The following is a 16,300-nucleotide window of genomic DNA, read 5'->3' on the forward strand; positions in this document are numbered from 1 at the left end:
CCAGGCTCGGACCGCAGATGACTGGTTCAGAATGGGCTGTCGAGACAGTGCTTGGAGGGCTGTGTCGACAGGAGTACTGTCAATGTGTTGGGTGGTACCTTTCAGTACTTGGTCCAGCAGGTTGGCACGGGTGGCAGTGTCATGCTGGTCGTAGGTCAGCGTAGCTGAGCGCACAGGAGTGTTGACGAGCCCTCTGTTACCCACAATCTCTGCTTGCGTTTCTCTGACTTGTGTACGAGGCTTGGCTTGACTCGCTGATGGGTTGGTTCAGGAGCACGTTCACTTCTCTCTGTTTGGGGTTTGCGTGCCGTAGGAAGGCGCTATCCAGAGAGTTGGCCAGGTGCATTCGTAGCAGGTCAGCTGGCATGGTGATGGTGTAAGACAACACAGTTAACACAAGGCTTAAGGGTATCATGTATGGTGGGGTTTTACTCGTGGTTAGGCTGTCATTGGAGGAGCTAACCTCCCACAGCATGTCTGTTGTTAACGCTGTAAGCAGCTGAGTCTGGGTAAAGTTCTTCTGGAAGACAGTAAACAGTGGTTTCAAGGAGTTTACAGTCTGGTTCGCTGCATTGACACTGGACATAACAATGTTAAACATTCTGGCGACAGCAGCGGCTCTAAGCAAAGCTCCCGGGAACTGTTTGGAGCGGTGGTGGTGTCCACCTAACTCCATTTGTGTAACCGTCACTTTCTCATGTTGGCTGAACAGGTGTTTGACATCAGCCTCAGTGTGAGTGAGGGAGTCCTCTCTCCATCGGAACCTTGTACAGCTGTATTCGGTTACAGTGCTGGGGTAGTGTGCCCCTGTCATCGGTAGTCCGGAGTCTCAGCGGTTTTCTCGGTGGCAGCTGTCCTCTCTTTGGCTGACAGCACGGCACGGCAAACCACAGCATCATCCTGGTACAGATAATAGGGAGAGAGAGAGAGAAAGGGGAGAAAGAAACAAACAAGGCCTGTCTTTGGTTGGACAGGACAGTCTCTTTGCTTCGTGGGCGGCGGCTGGGTTTAGCTCGCCCTCGCCCATGTTTTGCCACATCTTGCTGCTGGCATGATGCTTGCTTCAGTGTTTTGTCAGTGGCTCTGGTGCTGCGTGGTGCAGCACATGCTGCGTCATGGAAATATATTGGCATTATCCCCCTTTTGCTCCGTGGCATTACAAGCCCTGGCATTGTGATGTCAGACGGTGCACAACCCACAATATTGTTCTGTGCACGCAGCATGGTTTGTGTATCATGCAGTGGTCTGGGGCTTTGGTTGTCAGTGACTGTAGACTGGTTGCCAGGGTGGATGGAGGGGTCTGAGAGGTGGTAAAGCAAAGTCATTATCAAGGTTTCAGAAGCCCGCATGTCCGCTATGTTGGTCTGTGTAGACAACGGAGCCAGCGTAAGCGATTCTGATGTAGGCAGTTTAGCTAGTAAAGTTCTTATGCTGTGTATAATCACTTCAACCTTGAATGTGGGTGGGTGGGTTGGGAGTGACCACAGAATGTTGTTTAGTGTGCCAGTTTTGGCAAGGGTGTCAGTGTGATCTTTAAAGTCCTCGTCTAGACTTGGTAACTTCGAGTGTCCTTTTACCTTCTTCCAGTACACGATCACATTGTGTGTTTTTGTGATGTTATCACATTGCTGGAACAGGTGTTGGTGTTTGACATGCTTGTTGTTTGCAAGTGTGAGTCCGAGTTCCACACATTCAGGTGAGGATTGGAAGAAACCCAGCGTGTGGTGTAAGGTTTGACCACCTTGCAGGTTGAGCCGAACAGCGACCCCTTTGGTGTAAGCTGGTACCACCGTACCCTGTTTGTTGACTAAGGTACAGAGGCTTGAACTTGGGCCTGTTGTTAGGGCGTTGTACTCATGGCTGGCTGCTGGGGTTCCCGTGACCTCTGTGACCTGACCGTCTGGCTCTGTGGGAGTTCCCATGACCTCTGCGACCTGACAGTCTGGCTCTAGCAACCTGTGTGGCTGGAGAGACAGAGGTTCTCGCACTTGAGCAAAGTCTTTTAGCTGTTTGAAGTTCAGAAAAGGGTCAAAGTGTTCTAGCAGGTCTTTGTCGATGAGCAATGTATGAGTGTTCATTGGTGGGACATACATGGGATGTATTAGACTCATCGGAACGAATGTCAGGTGAATGGAAACAACCTGTTCAAACTGGATGTCATCCTGTCTGTACACCTGTACATTCAGTTCATAAGTTTGAGGTGTAAGAGTTCGATCTTGTCTCTTAGCTTCAAATTGGAGTCTTTTGAAAAGGTGAGATGAGATCCCCGTCGGGTTTAATCCTGTGTCGATCAGGTCTTCCCTGTTGACTCCTTTTCGGCCCACCCCCTTTTTGACAAGACTGCCCAAGAATGTTGGCATCAGGGCAGGTGTGACGATCGGTGGGTGGTGAGGACCGGTCTTGTGTAGCTCGCTGCGAAGGCAGGTAGTCAAAACAGCATTTTCTGGTACCTTGTGTTTGTGGTACCTGGTGTGAGGACCTGTGCTGTCTCGTTCAGGGTGTGCAGCTGTTGACTGTGGAGCTTGGGTGTTGCTGTCACCTTGTGCTGTGACAGTTAGCTCTGTGGTCTGTAGATGACGGGCAGTGTTCTGGGTGCTTGGCTCATCTTCCTTGTGAGTTTTCATGTGAAGAAGCACTTTCAGCACCCTCAGGATCTCTGCTGTCTCAGACGTGGCTGCACTGTGTTGCCCTCTGCTGGCTTGGAACGGTATTGACTCTCTGTAAAAATGTCTGTGACTGTGGTGTTGTAGGGCGCCATCTAGGGTTAACTCCAAGCAGTGCTCAGAGACAGAGACTTTGGGGTATTTCACAGTCTTTTCACAAATAGTCTTTTGCTTGGTGCAAGCTTTGTGGGCTAAGTTCCGTAACTCTTGTGTAGTCCTGTTACGGGGACACGCTGGGACTCTGAGATGAAAACTCCAACTGGCATGTAGGTTTGGGAGGAACAGAGTTTTTAAGTTGAAATCCTGTTCCATACCTGGTTCGTTGCATGCTCCGAAGTAGGTGTTTCGTAGCTGACTACAGAAAGTCTGTGGGTTTTCAAATCGGCCCTGTTTGAGGTCCATAGCAATAAGGAGCCCATGATCTGAGTTTGGATCAGAGAATTCAAGAATCAAAGTCTGTAGCAGTTGCTGGTAGTACGCTTTGACAGTCTCTGGTTGACGATCCAGAAAGCAATGCACATCACGGCTGGACGTGATTTTTAACAGGTACAATGTGTTCACATCTGTCACGTTAGCGACAGTTTGCAAATGAAAGTCAATGGCTTGTAAAGAAGCATGAATGTCATGTCCTCCTGCAGGATCTGGATTGAATGTAGAGATGCTTCTGGCTAGCTTGTGCAGTTCTCTGTGAGCAGTACAGGATTTAGTGACATGCGTTCTCTGGAAGGGTTCTGTCCCCTCCGTTGTTGACAGATGTTCTTGTAAGCTGGCTGGTGATTTCCTTAGAAGTGAGCTTACATCTCCTTTTCCAGCTCTGGGTTCTTGGCTGAAAGGGTTGGAGTGGCGGCCCGGGAGAAATTTTGTGGTGTGCGTTTCTCCGATCCAGCCACTCTGTAATCTGTGAGATTGTCTCAGTTCTGTGTGAACAGTGTCAAGTTCATCTTGGAGCTTGTCTCTCTGCAGAGTAAGCTTGTTGAATTTAGCTCGGGCCGCTTGCAAGTGTGTTTTGCAGGCCCAGGTTTTATAGTCTCTTTCTTTCAATTCAGTCTCTGCTCTTTTTAGGAGAGCGTCACCTTGCTGGAGTTTTTTGGTGAGGTCTTTTCTGGCTTCTCTCTCCAGCTGTTCTCTTTGATCCGTGTCGAGGCGAAGATCTTGCAGGGCATTGTGAAGTCTTTCAACTCCTGTCTGTAGCTCTGGATCTGTGTCGTCCTCTTTCTCGCGCTGGTTCTGGGTCTCGAGGAGAAGCTGATCAAGATGACTCTGGGTTGGGGCCTGGTCCTTCCAGGCCTCCTCCGCGATGTTGATCCGTTCACTGAGCCGTGCCTGGGCGACGAGAATGTGAACTAGGCTTCCGAAGATCCTGGCGAGTTCTCTGTAGTAGTCGCTTTGGTTTGGATCGCGTGCCATCAGTTCATCTAGCTCGGTGTCTAGTTGCTCTGGGTGCTGCAGGTTACTGGCGTCCTTGGGCAGGAAGGGGGTCGTCACTGCTTTCAACCATGTCGAGAGGTGGCCCCCGTGGACTGCTGGACTGGATGCCTGGAACATCCTGATTCTCTGTCGGCGAGAGAAGCACAGCACACACACACAAAAAGACCAATGCAAGTTCGTTCTACGTTTAACGAGCTATATTCATACGGGCTGTGCCGTTTATGAGAATTTTGGGGCTGACTGATGCAAACAGTCAGACAGTTAAGTAGCCAATTAACTTGGGTCAACGAAGGACCTGAAATGGAGATTTGACAGGCAGTAGCCTAGCGGGTCGTGTGATGACACCGGCTGCTGGTTGTCGCTCTACTATTTAACTTCGTTGGTGGCTCCCAGGTTACTGTCTCTATGTGAAATGAAAGAAACAAATCACAACAGAACAGAGGGTAGAAAAGATCAAAGTGAAACAACACTTGAAATGAGATGAAAACAATAGAAACACAATGTGTTAGTGGGAATAAGGAGGCCTAAGCCTACTGCTAGGTTTTAAGATAGGGCCAACAGGTGAGTGGGCTATCTGGGTAGGAAACCTAGAAATATGGTGTGGCTTAAAGAAGCAAAAGGGTCAGAACACTTAAAATATATCCGGGGGAATATCTAATATTCTGTGGCTTATAATAAGTGGATAGGTTTTATCACTTTTGGTTCACCTGGTTGAATTGAAGTCATTCAGGTGGGAACCAGTGGCTTGGTCAACCTCCCCATTGCTCCCCAAACACTGAACCGCAGTGTCCCCGGTCCTCCGTTACTCTGGCGTGGCGCCGTCTCGAACGGCTTGTGACTTTTAGCACAACCTTTGGAGTGCCAAAATTGCTGATGTCTCTTGAGACAAGAGGAACACCGGTCGGGCAGCCTTGCTCACTGGAAACCTGAGATGACTGTCCAATCACCGAGGGAGTTCTACAATCAAATACACAAAGGATGAACAAAGGAAACTTAAAGTTAATTAAGGTTTGGTTTGTTTAACATCAATTGAGTAACTATATATGTAGAGAGGAGAGGTAACAGCTTTACCTAATCATGATAAAACAAAACAAAGGAATTATGATAATAATGGTAATTATCAAAATAACCTAAGTCAAAAGAGAGAAGCAAAATAATAAACATCAAATAAAAAAAACAAAACAAAAAACAGGAATGAAACAAGAGAGAAGGAGTAGCTGGTTTTCACCACAAGGGGGGGGGAAGTACTGCTTCTCTGTCTTTAACCTGCTGAGCAGAAAACTTAATTCAAATTAAAAATTCAAAACTGGTTTAAATCAAAATTTAAAATAAGCATGTAAGAATTAAAAGGAAAATCTGAATAATATCCTATAATAACCATTGATAGCTTGTAAGTTATCATTAATGATCATGAAATTAATCAAACAGTGTGAGATTAATCAAAGAGGGTAAAAGTGGACATTCAATTCAAAACAGAATGGAAAAGACAGAGGTCTGTTAGTCGATTTAACAGGAGACTGCCACTAGATGGCTTACCTTCTAAGTGGGTCAATCAGTGGTTGACCTGACACATCTAGATTTCCACTATTAACAATTACATTTTAATTCAAATCATGTTTGAACCAAACTCAAAGTAAATGTAAACAGTCAAAGGCAGGGAACATTCTTTTGTTTCCCTGTAATAATATTCACACGAGCAAAGCTGTAAATGCAAATAATTATCGAGAATTTAGACATCCAATTCAAATATACATCACAGGGGATTATAAATTAGCAATCAGAGCGCATTATCTGAAATGGCCACAGGTTGGCAGCTTTGCACTCATGCAAGCTGGAATCAGAAAGCAGGGTGTACCCTGAAATTTCTAACCCACACGTTCCCTCTGGTGTTTAGATAGCGGAACTACAATTTCAATATGACTTAGAAATTATCTGATCGTTTGTCAGGCTGATTTTCTGCATCAAAAATCACAAGTAACAAACCAAAGGTTTTAATCTCTGAGGTGCTATATTAACATAGGTTGAAGAAGGATCCGTTCACTTCCAAAACACAACTGTAATAAAAACAGGAATTTTCCAACTGTTGACTCCAATAAACATTTATCAAAATAGCACTTATGATTTAAATGTTTTAGGTTTAAAAATCGGGTAGCTAAGCCAATTTTAGACCAGGAATTTTTATCGTTTATTTTTTTTTTGAATATCATGTGGTTTACCATGAATTCAATAACGATATTTAATAAGGCCTTTTTAACTGAATCAGAGGAACATCGCTCAGGTTCAGATTTACATTTTGCAACTATAAAAGATTTCTTTATCTTTTAATTATTCATATTAAAATGTTTTCACTGTAAAAAGATTTTGGTCTTTCTTAACAGGATACTTTTAACATTATACTGCAGTTTACTTTCATCAAAAATAACAGTGACTATACTGTTAAGTTTCTACAAATATCTAGCGCGCTGACTGACCAGCTTTTTGCCTCAGTCAGTTGAGTGAGTTCGTGTCTTGCGACTTATCTCACAAGTAACATTACATAATTTCATAGCGCACGTGCAGAAATTATTAAAAACCATATACATAGATTGATTGCTCACAAAACGAAGTTTGAAATGCCCGCGTTTCCTCCACCATAATGTAACAACAATGAGTTTTACATAGTAATTAACTCATGATATAACTCATGATATATAGGGAATTTGAATAATTAATCAGGAATATGATTAATTTAAATCTCAGATGACAGTTACATTAAATTTGATTGATTATGAAAAATAGCTCAATTGCCTATAACAATAAATAATCACAGGGCACTGTAACTTACTCATTAATATGTCAATATTACATTCTTCATATCAATTATTGTGATATCTCTTACTGTAAATTACTGCAAATCAAACCGTGGTATGTCCAGCAAACCACTGTAGACCTATCAATTTTCAATAAAGTTATCACGCCTTATAATTCAAGGAAAAGTATTCTCTGGCCATGAAAATATTATCCTATCCTTATGATAAATTTAGTTTCTAAATTTAGAGCTTGTAGCTATAGGTCAAACATCTCAGTGACTCGTAATGTGAGTGGGGTGGAGTCCAAGCCAATCGTCAGTATATGGGTTTTTAATAATTAAACTAGTAATACATCAAACTACAAATCACACAGAGTAAATATGCGTACGACAATACAAACAGTAAGCTTTATACAATACATAACGAATCCGAATAAAAGAGAGAGAGAGAGAGAGAGAGAGAGAGAGAGAGAGAGAGAAAATAGAATGAGATCACATAAGGAGCTCAGGTATGAAAATCATAGTCAGTAACTTTTGGAAGCCAACAACAAATCAGATCATAACAACACTTTAAACCAGCATTTAAATCTCCATAGAAAAGTGATACTTGCATGGCCCAGCGCGTGAGCGTGGTCTTTTTGTGAAGCTTTGTGCGCTTGTCCTTTTGAAAACAGCAGGCGTGTGCCGGAGGCCATGTGACGCGCGTGCACGCTGCGCTGGCTCTTGGCGTGAGCGTGGAGCACGTGGTCCTTTGTTCTGTCCTCGCGCGGTATTTGAAAGGTTCAACAAACATTGTTCCAGAATTCGTCTTCCTTGCGTGGAGAGGCGAATAGTTGAATAAACTTAGTAAAGAAAAGAAAAGAAAACGAACGAAATGAAAGCTTCTAAAGGAGCCATTAAAATGGCTTTTTCTCTCTGCCCCTGTGCTGAGGGGGTTTGCGCTATGAGCGCGGCACGAGGCCGCGCGGAGGGTCGCACAGGAGAGCAGCGTGTCCGAGAACCAAGAAGAGGAAGAAGAGGAAGAAGAGAGAGGCGGACCTTGTTCGGTCGTTCTTATGGCTTGAAATGGTTCACGCCCCTTTTTCGCGTAAACAGCCAATGAAAGTCCGCGATCTGAAACGGAGGGAAAAGTTCCTTTGTCTCTGTGAAGACAGCCCCCCCCCCCCCTGGAGATCTAGGGCTTTTCCAAATTCCAGGGATTATTCTAGCAAGTTTGTAATTCAGGTAACATACATATTTCATTACTTTGCTCTAGATAAATGGGTCTGTCAGAGCATGACGATTAGAACAAGACTAAACATAATAGATATATGTGATCAAAACATGAAGTTACATTCAAATGTAGAATTAAACATTTAAAGATTTGCTTAAAACATGATAACACTGCAGATGTTGGGAAACATCTAAATGTACCAAAAGGGAATACGTAATACATTTATACAACATAAAAACTAACAGGTAACGAATTCATTCCATAGAATGCATTGGGGAGAAGATTTGGCTTCTCTCCTCTCCAGTGTGGTCGTAAAGTTTTACGACCTGCAAAGATGGGGGTTGCAGAAACGTGGCTCTCTTTGAGGAGGTTAAAGTGAGGAGAGACATTTCCTAAAGTATGAGCTTGCAACTTATACTCTTCACATAACAAGGATTAACCATTTTATGCAATCCATAAACATAATTAAAATACATATTAATAATAAAATGAAAGTAAGGAACTTATACGAAAAGTTCCTTTGTCTCCAGTGTTGGAATGTGGTTGGGGGGTTTTCATTTCTTCTTTGAAGCTCGCATGGGCATCGTAAATAATTTAAGTCCAGCCAGGCTGGCGCCAGGCCAGGCACTTGGTGCAAAAAGAGTTTCATTTGGAAAATCTGAATTAAACACATGAATCGATGATCTGCATATCTGTTACACATCCCCCTTCCCTCAGATGAAGTCCCTGTGTGGACATCATCGGACGGCAATCATCAGGATGGGCAGATGACAAGTGAATTGTGATGGTCATGCAGCAGGTGGGTCATGATGACAGGTGGTTCCTGAAGCTGAGGATTCAGCTTGGTGAGGTTCGGTATTGTCTTTGACTTTGCGTCCCTTTTCCGGGGATTCCATCGGAGACCTCCAGCCACAGTTGTCATGAGTTTGGCTGTAGAGGTTTGCATCCGTTGAGTATCCTGTATAGGATGAAGGTCACGCCAAGAGTCAGGGCGGGACCAATGACGGTGGAGATGCACCGTGCAGTGTCGGGAGCAGTCCAGGCTCGGACCGCAGATGACTGGTTCAGAATGGGCTGTCGAGACAGTGCTTGGAGGGCTGTGTCGACAGGAGTACTGTCAATGTGTTGGGTGGTACCTTTCAGTACTTGGTCCAGCAGGTTGGCACGGGTGGCAGTGTCATGCTGGTCGTAGGTCAGCGTAGCTGAGCGCACAGGAGTGTTGACGAGCCCTCTGTTACCCACAATCTCTGCTTGCGTTTCTCTGACTTGTGTACGAGGCTTGGCTTGACTCGCTGATGGGTTGGTTCAGGAGCACGTTCACTTCTCTCTGTTTGGGGTTTGCGTGCCGTAGGAAGGCGCTATCCAGAGAGTTGGCCAGGTGCATTCGTAGCAGGTCAGCTGGCATGGTGATGGTGTAAGACAACACAGTTAACACAAGGCTTAAGGGTATCATGTATGGTGGGGTTTTACTCGTGGTTAGGCTGTCATTGGAGGAGCTAACCTCCCACAGCATGTCTGTTGTTAACGCTGTAAGCAGCTGAGTCTGGGTAAAGTTCTTCTGGAAGACAGTAAACAGTGGTTTCAAGGAGTTTACAGTCTGGTTCGCTGCATTGACACTGGACATAACAATGTTAAACATTCTGGCGACAGCAGCGGCTCTAAGCAAAGCTCCCGGGAACTGTTTGGAGCGGTGGTGGTGTCCACCTAACTCCATTTGTGTAACCGTCACTTTCTCATGTTGGCTGAACAGGTGTTTGACATCAGCCTCAGTGTGAGTGAGGGAGTCCTCTCTCCATCGGAACCTTGTACAGCTGTATTCGGTTACAGTGCTGGGGTAGTGTGCCCCTGTCATCGGTAGTCCGGAGTCTCAGCGGTTTTCTCGGTGGCAGCTGTCCTCTCTTTGGCTGACAGCACGGCACGGCAAACCACAGCATCATCCTGGTACAGATAATAGGGAGAGAGAGAGAGAAAGGGGAGAAAGAAACAAACAAGGCCTGTCTTTGGTTGGACAGGACAGTCTCTTTGCTTCGTGGGCGGCGGCTGGGTTTAGCTCGCCCTCGCCCATGTTTTGCCACATCTTGCTGCTGGCATGATGCTTGCTTCAGTGTTTTGTCAGTGGCTCTGGTGCTGCGTGGTGCAGCACATGCTGCGTCATGGAAATATATTGGCATTATCCCCCTTTTGCTCCGTGGCATTACAAGCCCTGGCATTGTGATGTCAGACGGTGCACAACCCACAATATTGTTCTGTGCACGCAGCATGGTTTGTGTATCATGCAGTGGTCTGGGGCTTTGGTTGTCAGTGACTGTAGACTGGTTGCCAGGGTGGATGGAGGGGTCTGAGAGGTGGTAAAACAAAGTCATTATCAAGGTTTCAGAAGCCCGCATGTCCGCTATGTTGGTCTGTGTAGACAACGGAGCCAGCGTAAGCGATTCTGATGTAGGCAGTTTAGCTAGTAAAGTTCTTATGCTGTGTATAATCACTTCAACCTTGAATGTGGGTGGGTGGGTTGGGAGTGACCACAGAATGTTGTTTAGTGTGCCAGTTTTGGCAAGGGTGTCAGTGTGATCTTTAAAGTCCTCATCTAGACTTGGTAACTTCGAGTGTCCTTTTACCTTCTTCCAGTACACGATCACATTGTGTGTTTTTGTGATGTTATCACATTGCTGGAACAGGTGTTGGTGTTTGACATGCTTGTTGTTTGCAAGTGTGAGTCCGAGTTCCACACATTCAGGTGAGGATTGGAAGAAACCCAGCGTGTGGTGTAAGGTTTGACCACCTTGCAGGTTGAGCCGAACAGCGACCCCTTTGGTGTAAGCTGGTACCACCGTACCCTGTTTGTTGACTAAGGTACAGAGGCTTGAACTTGGGCCTGTTGTTAGGGCGTTGTACTCATGGCTGGCTGCTGGGGTTCCCGTGACCTCTGTGACCTGACCGTCTGGCTCTGTGGGAGTTCCCATGACCTCTGCGACCTGACAGTCTGGCTCTAGCAACCTGTGTGGCTGGAGAGACAGAGGTTCTCGCACTTGAGCAAAGTCTTTTAGCTGTTTGAAGTTCAGAAAAGGGTCAAAGTGTTCTAGCAGGTCTTTGTCGATGAGCAATGTATGAGTGTTCATTGGTGGGACATACATGGGATGTATTAGACTCATCGGAACGAATGTCAGGTGAATGGAAACAACCTGTTCAAACTGGATGTCATCCTGTCTGTACACCTGTACATTCAGTTCATAAGTTTGAGGTGTAAGAGTTCGATCTTGTCTCTTAGCTTCAAATTGGAGTCTTTTGAAAAGGTGAGATGAGATCCCCGTCGGGTTTAATCCTGTGTCGATCAGGTCTTCCCTGTTGACTCCTTTTCGGCCCACCCCCTTTTTGACAGGGCTGCCCAGGAATGTTGGCATCAGGGCAGGTGGGACGATCGGTGGGTGGTGAGGACCGGTCTTGTGTAGCTCGCTGCGAAGGCAGGTAGTCAAAACAGCATTTTCTGGTACCTTGTGTTTGTGGTACCTGGTGTGAGGACCTGTGCTGTCTCGTTCAGGGTGTGCAGCTGTTGACTGTGGAGCTTGGGTGTTGCTGTCACCTTGTGCTGTGACAGTTAGCTCTGTGGTCTGTAGATGACGGGCAGTGTTCTGGGTGCTTGGCTCATCTTCCTTGTGAGTTTTCATGTGAAGAAGCACTTTCAGCACCCTCAGGATCTCTGCTGTCTCAGACGTGGCTGCACTGTGTTGCCCTCTGCTGGCTTGGAACGGTATTGACTCTCTGTAAAAATGTCTGTGACTGTGGTGTTGTAGGGCGCCATCTAGGGTTAACTCCAAGCAGTGCTCAGAGACAGAGACTTTGGGGTATTTCACAGTCTTTTCACAAATAGTCTTTTGCTTGGTGCAAGCTTTGTGGGCTAAGTTCCGTAACTCTTGTGTAGTCCTGTTACGGGGACACGCTGGGACTCTGAGATGAAAACTCCAACTGTAATGTAGGTTTGGGAGGAACAGAGTTTTTAAGTTGAAATCCTGTTCCATACCTGGTTCGTTGCATGCTCCGAAGTAGGTGTTTCGTAGCTGACTACAGAAAGTCTGTGGGTTTTCAAATCGGCCCTGTTTGAGGTCCATAGCAATAAGGAGCCCATGATCTGAGTTTGGATCAGAGAATTCAAGAATCAAAGTCTGTAGCAGTTGCTGGTAGTACGCTTTGACAGTCTCTGGTTGACGATCCAGAAAGCAATGCACATCACGGCTGGACGTGATTTTTAACAGGTACAATGTGTTCACATCTGTCACGTTAGCGACAGTTTGCAAATGAAAGTCAATGGCTTGTAAAGAAGCATGAATGTCATGTCCTCCTGCAGGATCTGGATTGAATGTAGAGATGCTTCTGGCTAGCTTGTGCAGTTCTCTGTGAGCAGTACAGGATTTAGTGACATGCGTTCTCTGGAAGGGTTCTGTCCCCTCCGTTGTTGACAGATGTTCTTGTAAGCTGGCTGGTGATTTCCTTAGAAGTGAGCTTACATCTCCTTTTCCAGCTCTGGGTTCTTGGCTGAAAGGGTTGGAGTGGCGGCCCGGGAGAAACTTTGTGGTGTGCGTTTCTCCGATCCAGCCACTCTGTAATCTGTGAGATTGTCTCAGTTCTGTGTGAACAGTGTCAAGTTCATCTTGGAGCTTGTCTCTCTGCAGAGTAAGCTTGTTGAATTTAGCTCGGGTCGCTTGCAAGTGTGTTTTGCAGGCCCAGGTTTTATAGTCTCTTTCTTTCAATTCAGTCTCTGCTCTTTTTAGGAGAGCGTCACCTTGCTGGAGTTTTTTGGTGAGGTCTTTTCTGGCTTCTCTCTCCAGCTGTTCTCTTTGATCCGTGTCGAGGCGAAGATCTTGCAGGGCATTGTGAAGTCTTTCAACTCCTGTCTGTAGCTCTGGATCTGTGTCGTCCTCTTTCTCGCGCTGGTTCTGGGTCTCGAGGAGAAGCTGATCAAGATGACTCTGGGTTGGGGCCTGGTCCTTCCAGGCCTCCTCCGCGATGTTGCTCCGTTCACTGAGCCGTGCCTGGGCGACGAGAATGTGAACTAGGCTTCCGAAGATCCTGGCGAGTTCTCTGTAGTAGTCGCTTTGGTTTGGATCGCGTGCCATCAGTTCATCTAGCTCGGTGTCTAGTTGCTCTGGGTGCTGCAGGTTACTGGCGTCCTTGGGCAGGAAGGGGGTCGTCACTGCTTTCAACCATGTCGAGAGGTGGCCCCCGTGGACTGCTGGACTGGATGCCTGGAACATCCTGATTCTCTGTCGGCGAGAGAAGCACAGCACACACACACAAAAAGACCAATGCAAGTTCGTTCTACGTTTAACGAGCTATATTCATACGGGCTGTGCCGTTTATGAGAATTTTGGGGCTGACTGATGCAAACAGTCAGACAGTTAAGTAGCCAATTAACTTGGGTCAACGAAGGACCTGAAATGGAGATTTGACAGGCAGTAGCCTAGCGGGTCGTGTGATGACACCGGCTGCTGGTTGTCGCTCTACTATTTAACTTCGTTGGTGGCTCCCAGGTTACTGTCTCTATGTGAAATGAAAGAAACAAATCACAACAGAACAGAGGGTAGAAAAGATCAAAGTGAAACAACACTTGAAATGAGATGAAAACAATAGAAACACAATGTGTTAGTGGGAATAAGGAGGCCTAAGCCTACTGCTAGGTTTTAAGATAGGGCCAACAGGTGAGTGGGCTATCTGGGTAGGAAACCTAGAAATATGGTGTGGCTTAAAGAAGCAAAAGGGTCAGAACACTTAAAATATATCCGGGGGAATATCTAATATTCTGTGGCTTATAATAAGTGGATAGGTTTTATCACTTTTGGTTCACCTGGTTGAATTGAAGTCATTCAGGTGGGAACCAGTGGCTTGGTCAACCTCCCCATTGCTCCCCAAACACTGAACCGCAGTGTCCCCGGTCCTCCGTTACTCTGGCGTGGCGCCGTCTCGAACGGCTTGTGACTTTTAGCACAACCTTTGGAGTGCCAAAATTGCTGATGTCTCTTGAGACAAGAGGAACACCGGTCGGGCAGCCTTGCTCACTGGAAACCTGAGATGACTGTCCAATCACCGAGGGAGTTCTACAATCAAATACACAAAGGATGAACAAAGGAAACTTAAAGTTAATTAAGGTTTGGTTTGTTTAACATCAATTGAGTAACTATATATGTAGAGAGGAGAGGTCAAAAAACAAAACAAAAAACAGGAATGAAACAAGAGAGAAGGAGTAGCTGGTTTTCACCACAAGGGGGGGGGGGGGGGGGGAGTACTGCTTCTCTGTCTTTAACCTGCTGAGCAGAAAACTTAATTCAAATTAAAAATTCAAAACTGGTTTAAATCAAAATTTAAAGTAAGCATGTAAGAATTAAAAGGAAAATCTGAATAATATCCTATAATAACCATTGATAGCTTGTAAGTTATCATTAATGATCATGAAATTAATCAAACAGTGTGAGATTAATCAAAGAGGGTAAAAGTGGACATTCAATTCAAAACAGAATGGAAAAGACAGAGGTCTGTTAGTCGATTTAACAGGAGACTGCCACTAGATGGCTTACCTTCTAAGTGGGTCAATCAGTGGTTGTTGACCTGACACATCTAGATTTCCACTATTAACAATTACATTTTAATTCAAATCATGTTTGAACCAAACTCAAAGTAAATGTAAACAGTCAAAGGCAGGGAACATTCTTTTGTTTCCCTGTAATAATATTCACACGAGCAAAGCTGTAAATGCAAATAATTATCGAGAATTTAGACATCCAATTCAAATATACATCACAGGGGATTATAAATTAGCAATCAGAGCGCATTATCTGAAATGGCCACAGGTTGGCAGCTTTGCACTCATGCAAGCTGGAATCAGAAAGCAGGGTGTACCCTGAAATTTCTAACCCACACGTTCCCTCTGGTGTTTAGATAGCGGAACTACAATTTCAATATGACTTAGAAATTATCTGATCGTTTGTCAGGCTGATTTTCTGCATCAAAAATCACAAGTAACAAACCAAAGGTTTTAATCTCTGAGGTGCTATATTAACATAGGTTGAAGAAGGATCCGTTCACTTCCAAAACACAACTGTAATAAAAACAGGAATTTTCCAACTGTTGACTCCAATAAACATTTATCAAAATAGCACTTATGATTGAAATGTTTTAGGTTTAAAAATCGGGTAGCTAAGCCAATTTTAGACCAGGAATTTTTATCGTTTATTTTTTTTTGAATATCATGTGGTTTACCATGAATTCAATAACGATATTTAATAAGGCCTTTTTAACTGAATCAGAGGAACATCGCTCAGGTTCAGATTTACATTTTGCAACTATAAAAGATTTCTTTATCTTTTAATTATTCATATTAAAATGTTTTCACTGTAAAAAGATTTTGGTCTTTCTTAACAGGATACTTTTAACATTATACTGCAGTTTACTTTCATCAAAAATAACAGTGACTATACTGTTAAGTTTCTACAAATATCTAGCGCGCTGACTGACCAGCTTTTTGCCTCAGTCAGTTGAGTGAGTTCGTGTCTTGCGACTTATCTCACAAGTAACATTACATAATTTCATAGCGCACGTGCAGAAATTATTAAAAACCATATACATAGATTGATTGCTCACAAAACGAAGTTTGAAATGCCCGCGTTTCCTCCACCATAATGTAACAACAATGAGTTTTACATAGTAATTAACTCAAATGATATATAGGGAATTTGAATAATTAATCAGGAATATGATTAATTTAAATCTCAGATGACAGTTACATTAAATTTGATTGATTATGAAAAATAGCTCAATTGCCTATAACAATAAATAATCACAGGGCACTGTAACTTACTCATTAATATGTCAATATTACATTCTTCATATCAATTATTGTGATATCTCTTACTGTAAATTACTGCAAATCAAACCGTGGTATGTCCAGCAAACCACTGTAGACCTATCAATTTTCAATAAAGTTATCACGCCTTATAATTCAAGGAAAAGTATTCTCTGGCCATGAAAATATTATCCTATCCTTATGATAAATTTAGTTTCTAAATTTAGAGCTTGTAGCTATAGGTCAAACATCTCAGTGACTCGTAATGTGAGTGGGGTGGAGTCCAAGCCAATCGTCAGTATATGGGTTTTTAATAATTAAACTAGTAATACATCAAACTACAAATCACACAGAGTAAATATGCGTACGACAATACAAAC

This window comes from Carassius auratus, unplaced genomic scaffold (genome assembly GCF_003368295.1).
Source record: "Carassius auratus strain Wakin unplaced genomic scaffold, ASM336829v1 scaf_tig00216838, whole genome shotgun sequence".
Taxonomy (NCBI): Eukaryota; Metazoa; Chordata; class Actinopteri; order Cypriniformes; family Cyprinidae; genus Carassius; species Carassius auratus.